Genomic DNA, 23,014 nt, shown 5'->3' on the forward strand with positions numbered 1-23,014 from the left:
GGGATGGTATCACCCTAAAGGGATTCGGTCATCTTAAATTTGGTGCTAATGCCTCAAATTTAGTGCTAATGCCTCAAATTCGATCATCCATAATCTCCCTTGTAACCTCTTTCCTCTTCAATTAAAAAATCATAAATAAAAATAAAAAAATAAAAAATTCTCACTTGGCAGACGCTTGGCTAACTCTTGGCAGCCAAAAATCTCTACTCCTTACACTCACATGAAATACTTTGAAAAAATGTTGTGAGCTCTATGTTTTGTGCAAATGGAATATTTAAGAAACTAAATGATTGATTGTGTGGTTTGTAAATTCATGCAATGATAAGAAATTATTAATACCATCGTATGACATGGCTACCATTGAAAAATGATTAAAGAATATGGAGCATGTGTATATTAGTACATGGGCTTGACCTTATGGTTCATGTTTATTTTAATGCTATTTGCCTTAATCCAATGGTTGAAAGTGACCAATTATGCAACCATGTACGGATTGTGGTCACTCCCTGCAGCACCGCTAATTTTGTGGATCACCTGAGGTCGGACTCTATCGGACAATTAGTGGTAGTTGACCATTTGTACCACATCAAGTTAATTACCAGTTAATTAACTTTTCGGTCATTCTACACTATGACACTTTGCATAACCTTTTTTCTTAATTATCATCTGAAAATTATACAATTTCTCGACTTAACCAATTACCATGAGGTACGATCTCCCATTTGCTAGTTTGTGGTATTATGTGTGTCACTTTTGCTGGTAATTTTCGTTCATTTCGAGTATCTAATCCTCAAAAGGCTAAACAACACTATGTCTTTTCGCAATCAGATGTGCTAGATTACTAGCTTGGATTTAACCTTGGGGAGATAAATTCTACCAAATATAGATCAAATCTTGCCATATATAGCGCAAATAAGCCTATCATTCCATAATTTAAACAAAATCACTTTGATAAGAAATTTTGTCATTCTCATTGAAATCAAAAGAACATCAGAATATTTGATAACTATTTGACTACATTTAAACATGCAAACACCACCCCATTTGACATGGGAGTGTCCGAGTTGTTAGAGGTCAAGCTTTGACAATCTTGTCCAAACGGTCCTCAAGCCTGTTCCAACGGAGCCCAAATTTTGTATCTCATTCAAACGAAAGTCGACAAAAATTGATGACAGCTATATAGTGTTTTTTCATGCATTTTTAGTTATTTTAAGGGGTTATTTTGGTCTTTTAGCCTTGCTTACAAAGGGTTCCATGATGTAGCATGTAAAAGGCATGTTTTGAGTTTTGCAAAAAAATTTATTTTTTATTTTTATTTTTATTAAAAATACTTATTCTTTTGTGAAAGATAGAGTGAGGGTGGTTTTAGGGGCTAATAGAATGGAGAGTGCACGTGATCAAACAATGAATCCTTAGGAGAAAAAAGAGTAGCATAGGCAAGTAGATGAACTTATTGTTAAGGGTTTGTTGAGGACAAAAGTGAGTTTATTGCTAAGGGGTTGTTGTTCCAGCCCTTCTTGTGTCAAAAAGTGATTGTTCTTGGCATGTGTGTTGACAGTAGAGCAGTGAATAAAGTTAATATGAAGTTGTGGTTTCCTATTCTACAACTTGAGGATCTTCTTTACCAATTAATGCATGGTACAACTATTTTTTTTTTTTTTTTCCAAGATTGATCTTCGAAGCAGGTATCATCAAATTCGAATGAGACTAGAGGAAGAGTAGAATACCACTTCCAAGACTGGAGATGGGGGAAACCAGTGGATCATGATTACATAATTCAAACTTTTAAATGGTTCTTGTACTTTTATGTGCCTTATGACTCATGTCTTTAAACCTTTTATGGATTATTTTTAATTGTTTACTTTGATGATATCTTAATGTACACAGAAAGCAGATATAATAGGAGTTCCTTTGTTCTTAATTAAGATAATATACTAGTGATGATGCCATTCAATTAGCGTAGGATTTTCCTACAGTGATGATATGCATCTATCATAGAACCAATCTAGCGTAAATTGTGAGGGAGATTAGCTTAATTTTCTGCTCTACAATAAAATTCTAAACAACTAACTTAGAAATTCTTAATTTTGCAAGTAGTATTGGACTCATTTGTTGTACATTTTACTAATTACGTTATTGGTGGTTCATCATGATTCATAGTAAAGTGGAATAATGTGGTTCTTTCTTCTCAATCAAGAATTAATAATCTCAACTAATTCGTTCATTAATCATTGCAGACACTTTGAACTTTCTCCATACATTCACAATGCAAGTCTACTATACCAAGTTGATATTAACATGTAGATATGACTATAAAATATAAACAGGAAAAAGATCAAGCCTGAAGAAGAAGCTAATTACAATGCAATAGGACATGTGTAAACTGAGGATATCAACAAGACAACACAATTCTGTGGCTGTAATTTATGATGACAATTTGTCTTCTAAGTCAAATGTTATAATCCAGTCCCAAAGTATGTTCCTAAATGCTTTGCACTTGTACATCAATTGTTTCATTCATTTGGGTATGGAATCACAGGAGACATCCTTTGTAGAAATGCTGTCAACATTAGGAGGAGGAGAATGAAATCACACGACACTGTAAGAAGACAGCACAATTTCGTGGCTTCATGATAACAATTTGTCTTCTAAAGTATGTTCCGAAATCAGTGCATCATATAATTCATGTGCTTTAATCCCAAAATATGTTCCTAAATTAATCCACCCTATCATTCATTTGGGTATAAGCTATATTTTATGAAGACATCCTTACAGAAATGCTGTTAACATATCAGTAGTAGAAAAACTAGGAGGAAGTGCAAAAATAGAAAAATACAGTGAACTGGCAAATAGGTAGCGGCGACACATAAAACCCTTGAAGGTGATATTAACTTCTCTATTTCTCTGGCGTGAAAGTTGAAAATTGTGCTTTGCAGAAACCAAAGACCCTGAAGTACTTTTGTTTTCTTTATCTGATGTATCCTAGTACATTTTTTCAGACACTTTGATTAGGATCTGTTGGATTTCTCAGATTCTCTATCTCGCTCTCAAGAAATGATAAAACTATTGGAGAATGCATGAATAATGACATATTTTACTATAAGTAGAAAAACTAAATGTTTCTCGAAGTAGAAAGATGTTTGTGAGAGAGAGAGAGAGAGAGAGAGAGAGAGAAACCTTGAGCTGGCGTAGTCAAAGAGCTTTCCAGTAGAAGAGAAGACAATGAGAGCAATTTCAGCATCACAGAGAGTTGAGAGCTCCAGAGCCTTCTTAAACAGCCCCCTCCTCCTCTTAGAGAAAGTCACCTGCCTTGCAGTTGTGTTGTCAATTTTTTTTATCTGGATTTTCCTCCTCGTCATTTTTGAGAGAAAAAATGATCCGACCCTTTACATCAAACCAACCAAATTATCAGTAAATGGCTTTACAAACTGATATGCAGAAAACTATACTTGTAGAAAAGAGGAACAATTATCTTTCACAAAAGTTTCAATCAAAGTATCAGATCAAACCAGTATCTCAGAGAGAACAAATTCAAACTCCTATTAATGAAAAATATAGAAAGGGAGAAGCTAATTTAATGTGAATCATATAGAAAATCAAAACATCAGAAAATAAATAATAATAATAATCAACCTTTACACAAAATTGAAGTGTGAGAGGAAACCAGGTTTTCACAAAGAGTTGTAGAGAGGATAACAGATAGAAGAAAGATGTTTTAAAAATGAAGAATCAAACTGCACTTGCTCTCTCCAAAATCCAAAAAAAAGAAAAAGAAAAAGAAGATAAAATTTAACCTACCCTTCCGACACCAATCAATTAATTTAGCAGATATTCCTCCATTCTTCTATAAATGGAAAATGTGGAGAGAGAGAGAGAGTGGTATGTTAATATAGAGTATGAATAAAGGAAAAAAGAAAGATGGGTTTTGCATAAAAAAGGAAAAAGAGCCGCACTTTCCAAATTTAGCCAAGAATCTCTAACCAACCCTAGTTTGCAGAAACACTGTGGGGGTGAAGAAGAAGAATAATGAACCCTACCAATCAGGGCTTATTGATATTGAAAATTGCAAGGGGGTGGTGGGAGGGAGAGGAATTGGCCTGAATTTCTTAGTTGTCTACTTTTCTTTATTGTCGTTTGTAGCCTTGTAGGTCTGTCGACACCTCACACAGGACCATAAACAGAACCAGATACAAAGGCCACCAATGGCCTCCTGCCACCAAAAGTTTTAAGATAGGGAGAGAGAAAGAGAATGAGATAGACAGAACAAAACTTTTTCTCTTTTTATGTTTTGGGAGAAAATCCTAAACAAAGAAAAATCATAGGTTCCTTTTTTGGGCACGCCGAGGGCTTATCTGCAATTTTAGAAACTTTTGGACAGAAGTTTGGTGATAGATTGCGAAGGGAACTTAATGGGCATATATATTTATTAGTGGCTTATTAGATACTACTAAAGTGCATGATTTTTATTGGTTGTTTTATTTGGTGAGGTTTGCTTTCCGTACATGCCAGGCTGCATCACTAGACAGAAATTATGACATGTTTGTACCCTCGTACCCATCATGTTCCCCACAACCCTCCATTCAGGATGTTTTCTTTTGTTTTTTGTTTTTCCTTTTCTGAGAAATACATGGGAAGAGGAAAGGGTACAACGATGACGCTGTAAATCATAAAGAACGGGGCAATTACAAGAAATAGGACCAAAAATATATATGAAGCATTAATGATAAACTTTATTCAAGTAGTACTAATAGAGAGAAACTTTGCAATATTTATAATACTCCATTCTAAATTGTGATTAAGAACGCGTTAATAAGGGTTAAGAGATAAATAAGAAACAACAATAAAGGTAGAAATTTGGAAAATTGGTTTAGATAACACTTAGTGAATCCTGTTTACGATCATTCTAATTGTGAGGATAATCTGTTCGAACGGCATGCCACATGGGTTTAGGGAAACCTTACCGTCCAGACGATGTAAAGTAACCATTCAAACAGTTAGGTGGGAAGCCACATAAGGTATATAGAGGAAACCCTACCATCTAAACGATATAAAGTAACTGTTCGAACAATACTATGGCGTTAAGCCATGCATGTAGGATAAGTTGAAACACTCTAGTGTTCAAACGACATGAGTACCATTCTATCGATGACAAGCTACGTGCACTATAGATAAGTCCAAAAGTTGGAGAAGCGGGCAAGGGGCTTATTTAGTAGTACTTAAACTTTTACTAGTTAATTAAATTTTGGGGCTCTGCAATATCACAACCCCAAAAAAAGGTGCTACGCAGTTTCTAAATTTTTATTACAAAGTAGGTAGAACCAAACTTCATTTTCTTTCAATTGAATAGACTTGGTAACATTTTCTCTCATTGGGAGAATACCCCAAGCTACATCCAAAGCATATGCTTTAATCTACGTTGTATTATGAGATTCAACAACTTTTTTCCATTCTTCAGGTAGAAGAGGCCCATTTGAAATTGCGTTTCATTCAAGTCTAACTTACAAGTAGACTTGATAGAAATTTGACCCGAAGGTGTTGGAGTCCATATCCAAGTGTCTTATGTGGGTGAATGATTTAGATTAAGATTCTAAATTTGGCTTGCTGAATCAATATAAACAAGCTGATATAATCTATTGATATTGATGCAGCGTGACTTTGTGGGCTGCAACAAAGAACAACAATAAAGAACAAATAGGTATTTCTAAATCTTGATTCTATCAAATTATCTAAGAAATCTTCTCTAAAACGCTAGATACTCTATAGGTTTTAAAGGAGAAATAGAAGAATGCTAAACTCTGAGGCTTCTTATTAAACAAAACTCAATCATAAACAACAAGTGTGTTCTAGGGTCTATAAAACATGTATTTATAGCCTCCCAAACCCTAAACCTAACATTAATACGAAATAGACTTGTTATTGAACTTCTACGGCGCCCGTCTGGATGAAACTTAAGGCCGCCCGGACGGGAGCTAACATAAAACCCTAAAAGAAAGCAATTCTACAATAGCTCTCAAGTTTAGGCCCATCCGAATGGGTTGCAGATGAGGCGTGCCGATCTACATCATTCTCACCAGGTTAGAGAGAATTTGTCATCGAATTTGGACAGACCTTTTCACGGTTCTTCGGGTGCCCTGTCAACTCTTTCCATTCTCCCATTCTCAAGGTCAAGACAAGGCAGCACCCCACAAGAAATGTGATGCTCTTAATCACCGGCAGATTATGATGATTATGTTGAAGGCCCCACAAGCCACCTTGCAATATGTTAGGGTTGTCGTGCTTCCCTCACATCTTTTCCCTTCCACATGCCATGAAAATACTCAAGAATAGGTTAGTCGTTGTCTCCCTTGTGAACATGTAATTCTCCTCAACCACATAAAACTCATCACAATCATTGTTAAGAGAATTCGACAAAATATCATTTACACCAAGGAAATCAACATAACCTACTTCTTCATCATTAAAATTAGGCACTTCACCTGGAAGGTCTTCATCAACCTCATTATAATCTGCGATACCATCTGTGGGTCCTTCATCTTCCCATAGGTCATCTTCTTCAGCGTAGAGGCCACTAAACATGGGAGGAAACCATCTTCTTACTTTGCCTCTGCGATGTCATTCGTGGGTCCTTCCTCTTCCAAGGGGTCATCTTCCTCGGGGTAGATGCCGCCAAAAATGGGAGGAAACCAGTCTTCTACGTACTCTCCCTCTAGGTCGGATGGCAAGGATCTTTCCTTAGGATCTTCATCGTCACCGCTAAGATCGTCATCATAGATTGGTGAAGAATCCTAATCCCCGAATCCTTGTGAAAGATTTTCATCATCATGGTTGGGCTCCTCATTAATGACCTCAAATTCCTGGAACTCCTCATCAACAGATTCACCTTCCTCTTCCACATCATATGGATTTGGTAGATAGAATTGAGGATCACGAATAACGATCAAGTTGGCCTCTTGCGAAATCTCTGCCTCATCCATGCCTTCTGCCGTTGAGATCACACCCTACTAAGGATAACCACGTTGTCCCTATCCAAAAAACTTGGAGTTGGTTGTCAGCGACGAAGGTTAGGACCACGCATATTGTTTACTTGGTTAGTGAGGATCTGTATATGTCCCCTCAGGGTCTCCATCATCTCCTCCAGGTGTGATTGCCAAAGAATTGCCGATTGACTCCTCCCTTCTGCCACCTCTCTAGGCACCTTCTTTTTGTCATATTTTTCTATCTCTTCTTTAGTAGGGGACTTTTTGGGTCGCAACTCGCAAGTAACTTTTGGAAGTTCGGGGTGTAGAGCTTGACGCTTGCATCCTGTGTAATAGCATGAACTTGTGCCGTAGAAAATTCCTTCCGCACTCTACGCCTTGCAAAATGATTGACAAGCTCACTCTCAACGATAAATTTGTCTTCCGACCCTGCGTACCGTGGTCTTGGTTGACGACGACGAATGTTCGGACCACCCATGTCGGCAAAGTGATCGGTAGGGACTCTATATTGAGTGCGCACCCACTCCCCCTTCTGCACAGCTATACCACCAAACCTCTCCTCCATGTGCTGCAAACGAATTGCCAGTTTCTCCTTACACGCCACCTCCATGCGCATGTGCACTTCGTTCATGTCTGCACAACGGTTGCCCCTCCTCATTCATGGAAAGTAACTTGGGCTTTGACACCAACTGATGCAGCGTGACTTCGTGGACTGCAGCAAATAACAACAATAAAGAATGGATATGTATTTCTAGATCTTGATTCTATCAAAGGGTCTAAGAAATCTTCTCTAAAACGCTAGATGCTCTTTAAGTTTTGAAGAAAAAATAGAAGAACGCTAAACTCTAAGGCTTCTTATTGAACAAAACTCAATCATAAACAACAATTGCGTTCTAGGGTCTATAAAACATGTATTTATAGACCCCCAAACCCTAAACCTAAAATTAATATGAAATAGACTCGAAATTGAACTTCTACGGCACCTGGCCGAATAGAACTTAAGGTCGTCCGAACGGGAGCTGACATAAAACCCTAAAAGAAAGCAATTCCATGATGGCTCGTCTAGACGAAACTTAAAGCTGTTCGGACGGCCATAGACCAAAAACATAAAGAACACCAAACTAACATAGGCATCCGGACGGTCTCCAGATGAGGACTTTCGACGGGGCTCTTGGGTTTAGGCCTGTCCAAACAAGCTTTAGACAAGGCTTGCCGATCTACATCAGATGTCCCAACTTCTACTTTTAGGAATTATAAGATAAGAAACCTTAATTTGAGGAATAAATTTTCAAGAAGGGTTGGGAGCTAGTTTGAAACCTAGGAAGCGATCCAAGGGTAGACCAGATGCTTACTTTTTCCCATCCCCAATTGAATAGCAAACACTTGTTTTTACCAGTTGATTATCCTTGATGATGCCTTTTGTAACAACCAGACCAATAATTAGAGTTAAGAGTGTTCTAATTACAATTTAGGATGTTTGGAGTTGGTGCTAATTAGGAGAAGTGGGATATTTTTGCACTTAGTAGATTTAGGTTGCATTGAACGTTCGATGAGGGCCATTAATTAATTGATGCAACCCTTGCATCCAAAAGTTTGATGCGAGAACCTAACGTTCGATGACTATTGCATGCAATTAAAATTTGACATCTCAGTCATTTCGTTCGTATTTGGTACAAGTATAAACTCATCCTTATAATCTTTAACCCTCATTTCATTGTCCCTAACCTCTGAAAACCAAAGAGAGAGAGAGAGAGAGAGAGATAGAGAAAGAGAGAGAGAGAGAGGAGATAGAATGAGTAAGAGTGAGGATCTAGAGGTTTACCTTCAAGAGAGGTAATCTCCTACTATTATCTCGTTTCTAATATTGTTATGAGCATGTTTTCTTTCTGTTTATTTTCTATATTAGCTTTATAATGGTATATTTATATATAGGTTTGTAGATTTATGCTTTTAAGTTGGGTATTATGAGTTTAATAATAGTTAATGGTTAGATGGATAATGGATTTCAATTACCATGTGATATTTAGTTACTCCTTTGTGATTAGCTTAATATTCAGGGGATTCAATGTTGATATATATGCTTAGACATTGTTTTTTGGCTGGTTTCATGATGGGTTAGAAGTTTGATGTAGATGGGTTAGCATTAATGCGTATGAATGTTATATTTGTAATTAGGACAATGTTAAGAAGCATATTAGAGCTATAAGTTGTTTTAGAATAGTTTAAGCTAAGACCTAGCTATTAGAAATGGAAGTCTCTGCCAGACCAACAAATGTTTGATGTGTAATTAGAATGACCATTTTGTCTCTAGATTAGGTTTAAAAGTATTTTAGCTTATATTAATTTCTTATATTAGATCATTTCACAAATTTTGAGGATGATGAATATATGAGAGTTTATTTGAAGGAGTCTTACGACCCATGTGAGTAAAACTCAGACGGATACTTGTTATTGTAATTATTTTATAACATGATTACTTTATGTATCATACATGCACGCTTACAACTCAAATAAAATATGATTTTGTGATAATGTCAACTCCATTTTAGTGTAAATAGGTGTTTGAAAAATGGAATACTACATCATGTAAGTTCTTTATGAAAACATGCATTCATATAAAAGATAATGACTAAATTGCATCATATGACATGGCACTCCATGTACGGATAGAGGCCATGAGCTTACCATTATATAAGCTATATACCCTATGGTCCACAATTTACAGTTTACAATTGCCTTGGTACCAATGGTTTATAGTGTGGTCAATATAACTATGTTTCTTTGGGGGGTCACTATAGATTTACTTCATTACTAGTGTGGGTCATCTAGGTCGAACCTGGTCGAGCTACTAATGATGGATAATATATGGCAACATTCAGGGCATCGGTGTTATACTATAAGTCCCTCGGAATAACGTCAACCCTCCTGAAAAGGGATTAATATTTCGGGTAGATCATATAGAGTACGGCTATGGGATGTTCACTTGATTATCATGCATGTATCTTAAATCTATATTACATCCACGTGAGTTATAATTGTTGGAACAATGTTGCATACTATTGCCTATGATTTATCAATCTTTTTATATACAAACTAAGTTCAATTCATATGATATCATGAGTTTCTTGTGCATCCTTACTCACTAAGTCGTTGACTTACACTTTATCTTTTCCACCTCTTAAACATTTGTGTTTTATAGTTGTTAAACCATAAATGATTGATGTTGGAGATCCGGAAATGAGGCTAGCTTTGGACCGCCTCTCTAAACTAATTTTTGGGGAGTTAGACCCACTCTAAAGTGGCAATTTGTGGCTCGATTTTGAGAGTCTTCTACATGATACGTTATTGGGATTTCCTTGGGAGTACTATCAGTTTTATTGTAACCGTTTGAGGACACGATAGATTCGGTTATCTTAGGACTATGGTTGTGATTTTAGTTTTGGCTTGTAATAATTTAGTATTTGATTTGATGATTGGTCATGCATCCAGACGTTTGATGATTATCACTATGTTATGATGTTTCTTAGCTTTGCTCTGGTATTGTTAATATTGTGGATGGATAGTAGTTATTTTGATACATTAGAAAAGTCTTTCATTGTAATCTCTATGATGAGGGCTTGATGATCCTTTGGCCTTATCTCTTGTGCTATTCGACGGGGAGGCATGCTGTGGAATAGTTACCGGTTAATTATTTATCAAGCATTACACCTTTCCACAACCAAGAAGCTTGTAGAGAAGGTTTGCCAGCCAACAAATTGGAATTCTTAATATATTTGTTCTTAAGAGCATTGATCCCATGAAGACCTTTTCCCTTCAACATTTCTATTCAAGTTTTGCAAGCAATGCTTTATTTTAGCTTACCATAGATCTCATTCCTAGGCCTCCTATAGAATTTGGAGATAGATTCTACTCCAAGCCATTGGAATGAGATTGTGTTTTTTCCCCCCCTCAAAATCCCCACCAAAACCTCCTGAAAATGGAGCAAATTTGATGATAAAATGATTTAGGTAAGAAGAACATTGACATTGTGAAGCTAGGGAATGCAGGTGTTACTAATTTTATTAATGTAGTTCTGACTACTTGTAAAAGGGTTTTGACCCTCCATTCCGACATTATTTAGAATCTTAGCATTAATTTCTTCAAAAGACTTCTTGTTTTGGTTGATAAACAATGGAAGCCCCAAATATTTAGCTCTAGGATTCATCTTTTTGTGATCTATTAGAAGAATAGGTGAGCCAGATTTATTTTCCCTTTCTAACACTTTTTCTGGGATTTGTGGCTCCCTTAATCAGGAAAAAAAAAATTAGAATACTATTTATGTAGTTCACTAAGTAGCTAGATGGGGGCACTTTTCTGTGATTTGCACATAATTGGAACACCTAATTTTGGTGAAAATAGATTGAATCTTATTTCGGCCTGCAAGAGGGAAATTTAAGATTTTGGATGTGTTACGCACCTAATCAACAAGGGAGAGCCACAAAAGTCAAAGCACTAAATGCAATCCTAATCTACTTTCAATTTGTTGAGAAGACTTCAAAAAACTATTGTACAGTACTGATATTTATTTTTGTTTTGTGAGTATGAAAAAGCTCTTACAACAACCCTACTATAGAAAATTAGAAAAAGAGAGAAAGGAGCACAATGCAAGAAATTTCATTAATCACCTACAAAAAAAAAAAAAAAAAAAATCTCATTAATCACGGTTAGGCTCACAGTAGCCAGTAGGTATAAAATTAACTCTTTGTTAGAGACTGGATTTATTAAGTTTTGACTTTTAATGTACTGCATTTTTTGTTAATAAATTTTTACCTGATAGTCTTCCCCAATCAACATAAAAGAAACCACATAAATTCCTGTGCATATAATATATAATCTATTACACATCAATTCCAAGTACCATACATGCCAAAACCTACATTTTGGGGTACATTATGACATTGAACAAAAGAATAAATCAGGGTTTTAACCCACCTAAAAAAAAAAAAAGTTTAGGGTTTGTAGGTTGAGTGAGGAGGGATATGAATGTCTTTAATTGGAAGTGTGGGGAACAGATGAAAGACTAAAGAATATATGAGAAAAGCAATTGTTTTGCATAGTATAGAGTTTTCTTGAGCACAATCACAATGCTTCAGATGCTATGGTCTCTATAAACATGTGGTATAGGTCCGTCATAGTGAGTGACTTCTAGTATTACTCTATTAATAGGCATTAGAATCACGTAATCTACAAGATAAAGCCATAAGAACTACATTGTTGCTCTTATTCACAACATATAAATGACTTGCTTATATAGGTATTTATAGACTACAAAGGATCCTTCTAACTTCCAATATTAATCTCACACATATAACTCTCAATTACATTATAAATGCTAAGTAACCCTCCCATGTAGAATAAATTTTAGGTAACTCCCACATTTAAAATAAATTCTTGTAACTTCCACAATATATTATAACATCCCTCCTCAAACTTAAGGTAGAGATTTGTGGAATCTTGAGTTTGAATTTGTTCAGGCTAGAAACTCATTGAAGTTAGTGGCGGCCGGCGGTGGTGACTAGAGTTGATGGCGGTCGAAGATTGCGGAGATGGGCCTTTAGAATGTGAGTATCATTGGAGCTAGGCATTGTTCACTTCAATCATCAACCATGCAGGAAATGATGCACCTTCCCCACATATGTTAAGGCAATTTAACACTTTTCATGGGAAGATATTTTTATGGCAATTGAGAAAGGTAATAGGAGAAAAGTACCAATTATCGTGTGCTTTTGTGCCTGGTGGATATAGAGATCCTCTGCAGAAAGCCGAAAAAGTGGAAGTTAGCACAAATGCAGTAGCTTAATTAAACTTTTTGACTACGTAGTTACTACAGGAAGCATTAAAAAAAAAAAAAAAAAAAATCAAATTCATCAAATTCAGTGTACCAAATCCCTTGCTTTCTTTCTTTTTGATATTGCCATGCACCTTGAATCTCTTACCTTTTTTTTTCCTTTTTCTAATACACAGGGAAGGATTACCATGCATGGGGATACTTGAATCTCTTATTTAAGGCAGAACATAATAATGAACAAATGATCCTGTGAAGATTTATATATGCAAAATTGGATATATTCACATATAAAAATAAATACTAAGAAGATTCAAAATAATAGCAAAAATAAAAAAGATGATGAAGAGATTTGCCACAAACTAGAAGAAAAAATTTCCAGAGAATGCAGCGCCAATTTTTTTTTTTTTTTTTTTTTTTTAAAAAAAACTTGCATATTTCCACTCTGCTTAGCTTGGTAGTTTATTTACAAATATATAAGAATTTATTAAAGAAACTAACAAACACAAAAAGATTCAACAAACACAAACACCTCAAGGCCATGGTCCCGCAAACTCTCCTGTGCCTGCGTAAATACAAGAAGATTCAACTAGAGGCCATCAACCAATACACCTTATCCCAAATAATGCATTTTAGATCCAAAATCTTTCTCCAAGACCAAGAACAATTCCCTAGTAGCATGACTTTCTCGAAACTTTTATTTCTGAGAAGATTTGAATTAACCCAACTGGACCAGATAGAGCTACCACTATTGGAGCAAAGCCACAAATGTTTCAACATTTTCAATTTATTCTACAACTTCATGTTTTTAGCACCCAGACCACCCTCTTTCTTGGGAAGGCAATTAATCTCAACCTCCTTTCCATAAAAAAGACTTGAGGATCTACTCGATCTACTCGATCTACTTGACTAATAACTCCTTTGGTAAGAATAAAAAGGGAAGCCTTGAACACTTGCATGGAAGAAAGAATTTCAGTAATCAACCAAAGTCTTCCAGCATAAGAGTGGGCTTTACATTAATCAAATATTGGAGTAACTTTGTATATTTCATGTGCATTATCTTTGCAACCAATGATCACTACCAACAAACCTGCAACTCGATAAGAGGAAACAATTTACACTTTCAAAGCTATATGCATGACTAGTAAGTGAATATGCATGCGACTAGAGGGGCATTGACAAAACAAAAGCATGAGAAGATATATTTATCTCTTTGGTAGAGAAGAATTGTAAATATTAGCCATATGACTGTCACTCCAGTAGGTTATCTACATATCAATTGCATGGGGTCGGAGGCTTTATAAAGTGTCTAGATGCATAGGTTGGAACATCCTGCTAGTTGCATGAAGTTATCATGGAATCTAAACAATTATGGTGCTCGAACCAATTTGATTTTAATTATTTGACCACTATTATTGATTCAACATATATAATAAACTTAGGAATTACTGGGAAAAGTCACCAGAATTGTAACTTATACAGAGTTAGGTTAATTTCTACTCTAACAATCATCTATTTCTAGAGCTAACCCTAGAACAAATGAAAGAAAAAGCAGAAAAAGCAGAAAAAGGGAAGCCAAATACTGGATTACTTATTTTCCACAATCTCCTACAGTACCACCCATGAAAGCCTCAGTAATTGATGATACTGCACTCTCTTTCATGGATCATTTGCAATGACAAAATAAAAAAGGTAGAAACTGTTAGAACCAGACTTTAGTTGTAAATTCTATACACACCCTAATTCTACGAATTAAAGTGTTAGTAATTGTTTTGTCCAATATTTGAAGTGCGTGAAGAATCTTCCTTTAATGTGGGTGACGAATGCAGCTTGGATTCCAGTGTAATCGAGTGTGCTGGACATAAAATAGAGCAAAAGGGTTTTTCTTTTTCTTTAGATATAGTGATGATGCCATTCAATTAAAGTAGGATCTTCCCTACAGTGCTGATGTAGGAGATATTGAAAAAAAAAACACTAGAAGCACTAAACAAACTTACGCAGATTGTGAAGGAGATCAATTTTTTTCTTTTTCTTTTCTGCTTTAGGAGACTGTATATGCTATCCAACTATAGAACCACGGATTTCAACTTATTTTGTTGCACACTATTGTTATTGATTTACAGTTAATTTATACAAGTTGGTTGTGATTACAAAACGGTAAGAGAATACATAATTGATTTAGGTCAAGATGTGCTAGCCGTCGAGTTTCTTTTGTTGGTTCTAGCCGTTGCTTGAGTGATCCCCACAAACAAGAAAAGTGGCAGATGACATTGAGCTTGGTACGCATGAGAAAGAAATGAGAAGACACATCCGGTTTAGTGAAGATGTCAACCACATTATTTTTGTTGGAAATGAAGTGTATGACCAAGGTTTTGGAGGCAACCTTGTCACAAACAAAATGAAAGTTTATTTCTATGTGCTTGGTATGTGCATGGAAGAATAGATTTGCTATCAAATATGTGGCACCGATATCATCATAGCATAAGGTGGGAGGAGGGGGGAGAAAAATGCCAAGATCTCGAAGTTGAAGGATAAAAAAAAAAATACTAGTTTACAAACTAGTTACCTTTTTATTTCTCTCTCTCTCTCTCTCTCTCTTTTATTACTAAAGACAAATAGCAAAATTAGACTAGAGAAGAGTGGAGGAAATCTTCTTCGTATTTCACTTGTATATCGAAAATACATCTTACGAAGCCTATAAATAGAGGCATTCAAAGACTAACTTACAAGGCTTTTACTTCTCCTTATTTATTGTAATAAATAACAAAAACTCATCTCTAAGTTAAGACTTCAGTTGAGAATTAAATAAACACATGAGTTTAGAAAAATTAAAAGCCCTTATTAATTAAAAGAACTTAATAACTTCTACCATTTAGAAAAAACTCTCTTGCGTTTTGATTTGTTTAGTTTCCAACAGAAGTATGGATTGAAGCCAGATGTGTTAAGTAACAATAACAACAAGGGTGCCATAATCAAATTCACTACTAAAGCAGGCTATTGTTTGTTTTTTGAATGAGAATCGAGATATGAGATTGGGGCCAAGAAAGATTCAGATAGCGCTGTTGATTTTTGGTCATCTTGGCTGCCGGCCGAATTGACATCAAAGTATACTTGAAGGGTCTGAGATGGAGATCGACAGAGTAGCAGACCATAGAAGATAGTGGATTTCAGTTACCCCAATAGCTTAAAAATGGGTGGGGAATAATATCTTGACAAAAAAGATTAGCAAAAGAATGGCAAGAATCATGCATAAGTTTTTGGGATTATTTTTATAATTATATCTTTTTTCTTTGTCAACAAGTATTTTTCTTTGTCTCCATGTTTCAGGGTTATTTTTGTATTTTCCTCTTTTTTTTTTTCTTTTTTTGCAAGTGTTTTGCTTAGAGAGCACTCAAAACTTAACATATATGCTTTGTGTTATTTCTTAATTAAATTTAGGAGTTATTTCTTAATTAAATTTAGGAGTATCAATAAAATTTAAGTCTTTAAGACTTATTCTCTCTCTCTCTCTCTCTCTCTCTCTCTCTCTTTTGTGTGTGACTAAGTCATTTATCATCCCTAGTCGTTATTTTCTCTCTTCCTGCGTTCTCTTTATAGTCTTCGATCTATAGCTTTTGCTTATTGTCCTACGCTATCAGAACAATCTTGATTTTATTCGGTGTCACATAGGTAGTGTGTTGATTTGTGCAACAAATGAGCAAGGAAGAGTCAAAGCATGAGCCAAAAAATCCAAGCTCCAATAGGTGATCACTAAGTTCGAGTACCAAGCACATGGGGCTTGTTTTAAACCATATAGTGTCTTGTGTAACTTGCATACATGATGAAGAAACTAAGGATGGATGAAGCCGTGAAGCTAGGTCATGTACACATCTTCAGGGAGGCATCCATGCAAGAATGCATTATGAACATCAATCTGATGGATGGTCAGCCTAATAACATGGCAAGTGAGAGAACATGGTGAATGGTTGTAGGCTTTACTACTGGTGTGGGTGATGAACCAGGTTTTTCACCCTTTCATCGGGAAGTTTGTAGTAGTCTATTTCGACGACATCCTCATCTACAACTCCGACAATGAGGTACACCTTCGACATGTGCGGGAAGTACTCCTTATGTTGCGCAAGGAGAAGTTCTTTGCTACACTGGCCAAGTGTTCCTTCATGACAGACTCTATTCTCTTTCTTGGTTAGGTGGTGTCGAAGGATGGGTTGGCAGTGGATGAGTCGAAAGTGGAGGTTGTCAAACAATGGCCAATTCCCACTACTCTACATGGGGTACGAAGCTTCCATTGATTGGTGTCATTCTACAGGTGCTTTATTCATGATTTCAGCACTATTATGGCGCCAATTACGGAGTGTGTGAAGGCAGGAAAGTTCTCATGGAGTGACGCAGCTACTATCGCCTTTGAGTTGATCAAACTCAAGCTAACCACAGCCTCATTGCTTGTCCTTCCCGACTTCAACTTGCCGTTTGATTTGCATTGTGACGTGCCCAAGGTAGGCACTGGAGCGGTACTAAGTCAATGAGGAAAGCCGGTGGCACACTTCAGTGAAAATTTAAGTGGTTCAAGGCTCAACTATAGCAACTATGATGTGGAAATTTATGCATTGTTGCAGTCTTTGAAGCATTGGAGATCGTACCTCGCCTACAGTGACTTTATCTTGTACTCGGACCATGAAACATTGAAGTATCTGAATAGTCAAGATCAGCTTTCATCTCGACATGCCAAGTGGGCTGCATACCATCAAAAATTCTCATTCACATTCAAACACAAATCAGGGGCTTTGAACAAGGTGGCCGACGCCCTCAGCCGGAAGACCACACTCTTGACCACGATGAACATGAAAGTACTTGGTTTTGAGCTCTTAAAAGATTCATTGTCTATTAATTGACCCGTTCTTTGGTCTTATTGCTAGTGATGTGACTTTTGGAGTGAGGGGAGACTTTGGTCTGCATAATGGGTTCGTCTTCAAGAGCACTCAACTATGCATTCTCGAAGGCAATTTACGGTTGAAGATTATCTGCAAGCATCACAAGGAAAGTCACATGGGATGGGATAAGACGATCCAACTAGTGGCGGAACAGTTCTATTGGCCAAGTATGAGGAAGGAGGTGGAGAAGTGTAGGAGGAGCTGTCAGATATGTCAAGTATCCAAGGGGACGGCTACTTACGCCGGATTGTATATGCCACTTCCTATTTCCGATGGGCCATGGACCAACGTCAGCATGGACTTCGTGTTGGGCTTACCAAGGACCCAAAAGAGTAATGATTCAATCTCTGTGGTAGTTGATAGATTCTCTAAGATGGTTAATTTCATTGCATGCAAAAAGACCTCCGATACTGACTCCAAGGGTTGCCATTGTCCATAGTCTCCGACCATGACACACGGTTCCTTAGTCAATTTTGACGGTGTTTATGGCAGTTGTCTCACACAAGACTCGACTTCAGCAGCGCCTACCACCCACAAACGGACGGACAAACGCAGGTCGTCAATCGTTCATTGGGGGCCTTACGTCAGAGCTTGGTGCGGGAGTATCTTAAGTCATGGGATCAAAAGCTATACTAAGCCGAGTTCATCTTTAGCCGGTCAACTAACTGGAGTACTGGCCTTAGCCCATTCACCATCATTTATGGGAGTAATACTCGTGCTCCATTGGATTTGGCACCTATTCTTGACTTGAAGAGAATACATGTTAAAGTCGAGGACTTAATTGCCTAGATACAAGAAGGCCACCAGTTGACCATCCACAATTTACAAGAGTCAAGGGCGAAGTATAAGGCGGATGAGGACAAGAAGCGATGTGCTCTATAATTTGAGGAGGATTTTGTGTGGGCTGTCTTGACTCAATATAGGTTCCCTGTCAGTGAGTACAACAAGCTGGCTGCCCACAAGATTGGTCTGGTAGAGATTAATGAAAAAATTAATCCGAATGCCTATCGGTTGAAGCTTCGTAGCTACATTAAGACATCTGATGTCTTTAATGTCAAGCACCTCATTCTGTTCACATGTGACTCTTTGGATGAGGATACGAATTTGAGGACGAATTCTCTCCAACCTAGGGAGGATGATGTAGATTGGAGCGCTTGGGACTTCATGAGGAAGACCCAAGTAGATGTAAGCATGAAGGGACCCCAGAGGGTCAAGACAAGAGCACAGAGACGTGCAGAAGGGCTGTCAAAGCAGTCGCAGAGACCACCATTCGATAGCTCGTCCGAACGGGCTTCTTTCGGAAACTCTCCATAGTAATTCCAGAGGCATCCATTCGATGCTCCGTTCGAAGGCCGTCCAAACATGCCACTCCTCCAGAAGTCCCATACTAAAACCTGAGTCATCCGTTCGATACCCGTTCGAGCACCTATGTTTATCTTTCAGTTTCATACTTAGTTTAAAGTTTTATTTTAGGACCGTCCGAACGGAGGTTTGTTCCATTCAAATGGCCAGTTGTACGTACTTTAATTTCAGTTATTTAGTGACCGTCCAAACAGAGGTGTGTTCCGTCCGAACGGCCAACGTAGAAGTCAAAACCAACTTAATCTCCTTTTACCACTAGGGTTAAGAGTTTGGGGCTATAAGTACATGCTTATAGCCTTAAGAACGTAGCTTATCATTATTATTCAGTTTTTATCAATAAGAAACCTTAGAGTTGAGTTTCTTCAATATTTTCTTTAGAAAGGGAGGATATGAGCATGCTAAGGATCAATTGATCCTATCGAGCCTATCGGAGAGTGTCTAGGTTTGAGGCAATGGTGAGGGAGCCATCACTGACGGTGGAGGTGTTTAGATATGGTGTGGTGTTAGTGCCAACAAAGCCATAGAGGTCATGCCCTCAAAGGTAGGGTTCAATTTGAGCATGCCACACAAGGAAGTTTTTGTTTATAAAAGTTGGTTTTGGTTACAAAATGGAAAGAGAAGACATAATTGATTTAGATGAATTTCTGTTTTCCTTCTTGAGATGTTATAGATAGCCGTTGGGTAATTGATTTCTTGCCTTAAGATATATTGTTGATGCTAGCCGTTGGGGTGATTTGAATTTCCTTACTTGGTGCTAGCCGTTGCTGGAGTATTGTTTCTTTGTTGAGTGTGTTTTCTTGTGGGTTCGTTTGTTCATTACAAACAACGAAATATTCAGGCCCATTAAATAAATTTTATCCCAAACAAGACAATAAATTTATAAACAACGAACTTACTAATTCTCTCTATTTTGCATGTATTTTTGAAGTAATTCTCAATGTAATTCTTTTAGTTCTGTTCTTGATGGTTTAGCATGTAGAGTAGAATAATTATGTTCTTTCTTCTCAAGCAAAAATAATATTGATAATCTCAAGCCTCTTCATAGATTGCACACACTTTGAATTTTCTCCACACATTCACAATGCAAGTCTAAATTAAGGTGTTTTTTGTTAGTCAAATAACAGTACAACCATGTTGATTAATTTTACCAGGTAAATTTGACTATAAGACATAGGAGAAGGAATTGACAAAACCAAACCTAACCAAGAAGCTAATTACAATATACTGGGATAGGTATAAATTGAGGATATCAATAAGACGACACAGTTTGGTGGGTTCAAGATAAGGATTTGTCTTCTAAATTACGTTTTTTTTTCACTTCTAAATCAAATATTTTAATCCCAGAATATGTTCCTAAATTACTGCATCACATCATTCTTTTGAATATACCCTATATATTTTATGAAGACATCCTTATAGTAATGCTGTCAACAGAGGAGAAATGCAAAAATACAGAGATCTCTAGGTAGGCATTAGAGCAAGTATTGATTTTACAACAAGTAAATGCAAGTCTATGACATGGGGAAATATATATATATATATATATACACGCTAATAGGTTGTTAAATCACCGCTTATCTTACAAGCTTAAGCTTATAGAAATGCTGTCAACAGAGGGGAATTGCAAAAATATAGAGATCACTAGGCATTAGAACAAGAATTGAAACACCTAATTAAAGTTTTACAACAAGTAAATGCAAGTCTATGACATGGGGAAAAAATAAAAATTATAAGATAATAGACTGTTAAATCACGATTTATCTTACAAGTTTAAGCTGATAAGAAGAGGTAAATTTAATCATTTAATAAATAGTTAAACACTTCCCTCACGTGCGGGCTCAAATTCTCTTTTAAGAGGTGTCCCCAAGAGGTAGCTCAATCGGCTGGGGACCATGCCTCATAAAGCGGAGGTCACTAGTTCGAATCTCCCATCCCCACCCTCTTATGGACATGTCCAAAAAAAAAAAAAAAGAGGTGAGACCCAATGAGACCGAACACATGGAATATTTAATTTAAATTAGGGAAAAATTACCAGAGTTAGGTTCAAACTTAGGACCTAAGGCTCTGATACCATATCAAATCATCACTTGTCCTAAAAGTTCAAGTTGATAGGAAGATGTAAAATTAATCATTAATCAATACTTGAACATTGGCAATTGTTAGTTGTGACTCTAGAAAGTTAGTCACATCAAATGGGTGGGTCTCACATTGGATCTTTATTATAGAAATTAGACTTTATAAGTAAGTTTAGGGAGCTCCAATTGTGTTTTTTTTCAAGCATAAAGGGCAAAGGTGATTAGCGTTTTTCCTAGATTAATTGTTACACTTTTTTTTTTGTACTTTTTCTTCTTTATTTGATGCGTCATAGTACATATCTTTGAATCAGTCTAGTATGTTCAGTCTTGTTGCTTAATGGTTCTTTATTTTGAGCAGCAGGCTGTACCATCTCTCTCTCACACACAAAATGGTATGTAGCAGGATCTGAATAAAACGATCTAAGTACATACACAATGACATATTTTGTTATAAGTATATACCCAATTTCTATAAGTAGAAAGATGCATAAGAGAGAGAGAGAAAGAGAGAGAAACCTTGAGCTGTCGTAGTGGTGGAGCTTTCCATTAGCAGAGAAGACAGAGAGCTATTAAAGCTCAGCCCTTGTCCTGTAGATCTTCTTGATCAGGAACTTTCTTTCTCATCATTTTCTGGGAAAAAATGTCCGACCCTTTACATCAAACAAACCAATTTATCAGTCCTCAGTTGTTTTCTAAAAACAAATTGGAGTGAGAGAGAGAGAGAGAGAAAAGATTTTGTAAAATTAAAGAACCACACTGTACTTGCTCCCAAAAAAAAAAAAGGAAAAAAAAAACAAAAGAAGATAAAATTCAATCTACCTCTTGACACAAAATCCTTTCAATTCTGCAAGTGTTCTACTGATCATAAAGTATTTCTGTAAATTGAAAATGTAGAGAGAGAGAGAGAGAGAGAGGAGGGAGAAGAGAAAAAGGAAAAATATGGGTTTTTTGCTATTAAAAAAACAAGGTATATATAACTTAAGAGCAGCATTTTGCCAGGAATCTGAAACAAACGCTACTTTGCACAAGCACTGTGGAGGTGAAGAAGAAGAAGAAGAAGAATGAAGCATACCAATCCAAGCAAGGAGTGGCGACAAGGATGGACCAGAATTTGTTTTGCTTTTCTTTCTTTCAAGGTTTTCGTGGTTTGGAGCGATGTTGACATCTCACACAGAACCAGGCACAAAAAGCCACCAATCGTTATTTCTTAAAAGAGAAGAAAGAGAGTGTACAAAACAGAGCCAACAGAAGTAAGAGAAAACTAGTTCTGTGTCGGAAAGTAAAGCAAATTAATTAATTCAACAGATAATTGAATTGGCTGGTTTTTGTTTGTTATTTTTTATTTTATATGGTGAGTTTTGATTTCCGTGCAAATAGCCATTATGACGTGTTTGTACCCTCGTGCCCGTCATATCACCCCCAAATCTTTCCGTTTAGACTTACTTTGTGTAAACTTTTATTTTATACATAAGAAAAAAAAAAAAACAAAAAAAAAAGAGAGAAATATGTTTAATGGAATGTAAATAAATTGGGAGACAGGATATACCGCTTAGTGCTTAGGAAAAGAGAAGACAAGTGCACGATCTTTTTTTTACTATTGTATTTTCTGCCTTTCAGTGAGTTTTGTTTTGTGTATAGAGTTTGTAATTAGTGTTTGCATGGCATATTTTGAGTTGATTTATGAGTATATCATTGCATGAATCGGCTATAAGTTAACTTATTTAATTAAACGGATCAATTAGATTTTTTAATTATAATTCGTTAGTTTTGTGTTTAGTTCGTATTGAGTTTGTGAATTGTGTCAAAAATTGTAAACTCATATGTCGCGTGTTGGGTTCAAGGCATATC

At 36.5% G+C, this 23,014-nt stretch overlaps 2 long non-coding RNA genes across 2 annotated transcripts; both read right to left on the reverse strand.

Moving 5' to 3' along the window:
- Positions 1-2,426: 2,426 nt before the first annotated feature.
- Positions 2,427-4,219, reverse strand: LOC132176923 (uncharacterized). The gene is made up of 3 exons (XR_009439685.1): positions 3,799-4,219; positions 3,178-3,384; positions 2,427-2,560 (listed from the first exon to the last, which is right to left on the reverse strand). It is a non-coding gene; the product is annotated as an uncharacterized LOC132176923 (long non-coding RNA).
- Positions 4,220-12,285: 8,066 nt separating this feature from the next.
- On the reverse strand, positions 12,286-22,042 carry LOC132179459 (uncharacterized). The gene is made up of 3 exons (XR_009439926.1): positions 21,986-22,042; positions 21,683-21,816; positions 12,286-12,768 (listed from the first exon to the last, which is right to left on the reverse strand). It is a non-coding gene; the product is annotated as an uncharacterized LOC132179459 (long non-coding RNA).
- Between the last annotated feature and the right edge of the window lie 972 nt (positions 22,043-23,014).

Source organism: Corylus avellana, chromosome ca4 (genome assembly GCF_901000735.1).
Source record: "Corylus avellana chromosome ca4, CavTom2PMs-1.0".
Classification (NCBI taxonomy): domain Eukaryota; kingdom Viridiplantae; phylum Streptophyta; class Magnoliopsida; order Fagales; family Betulaceae; genus Corylus; species Corylus avellana.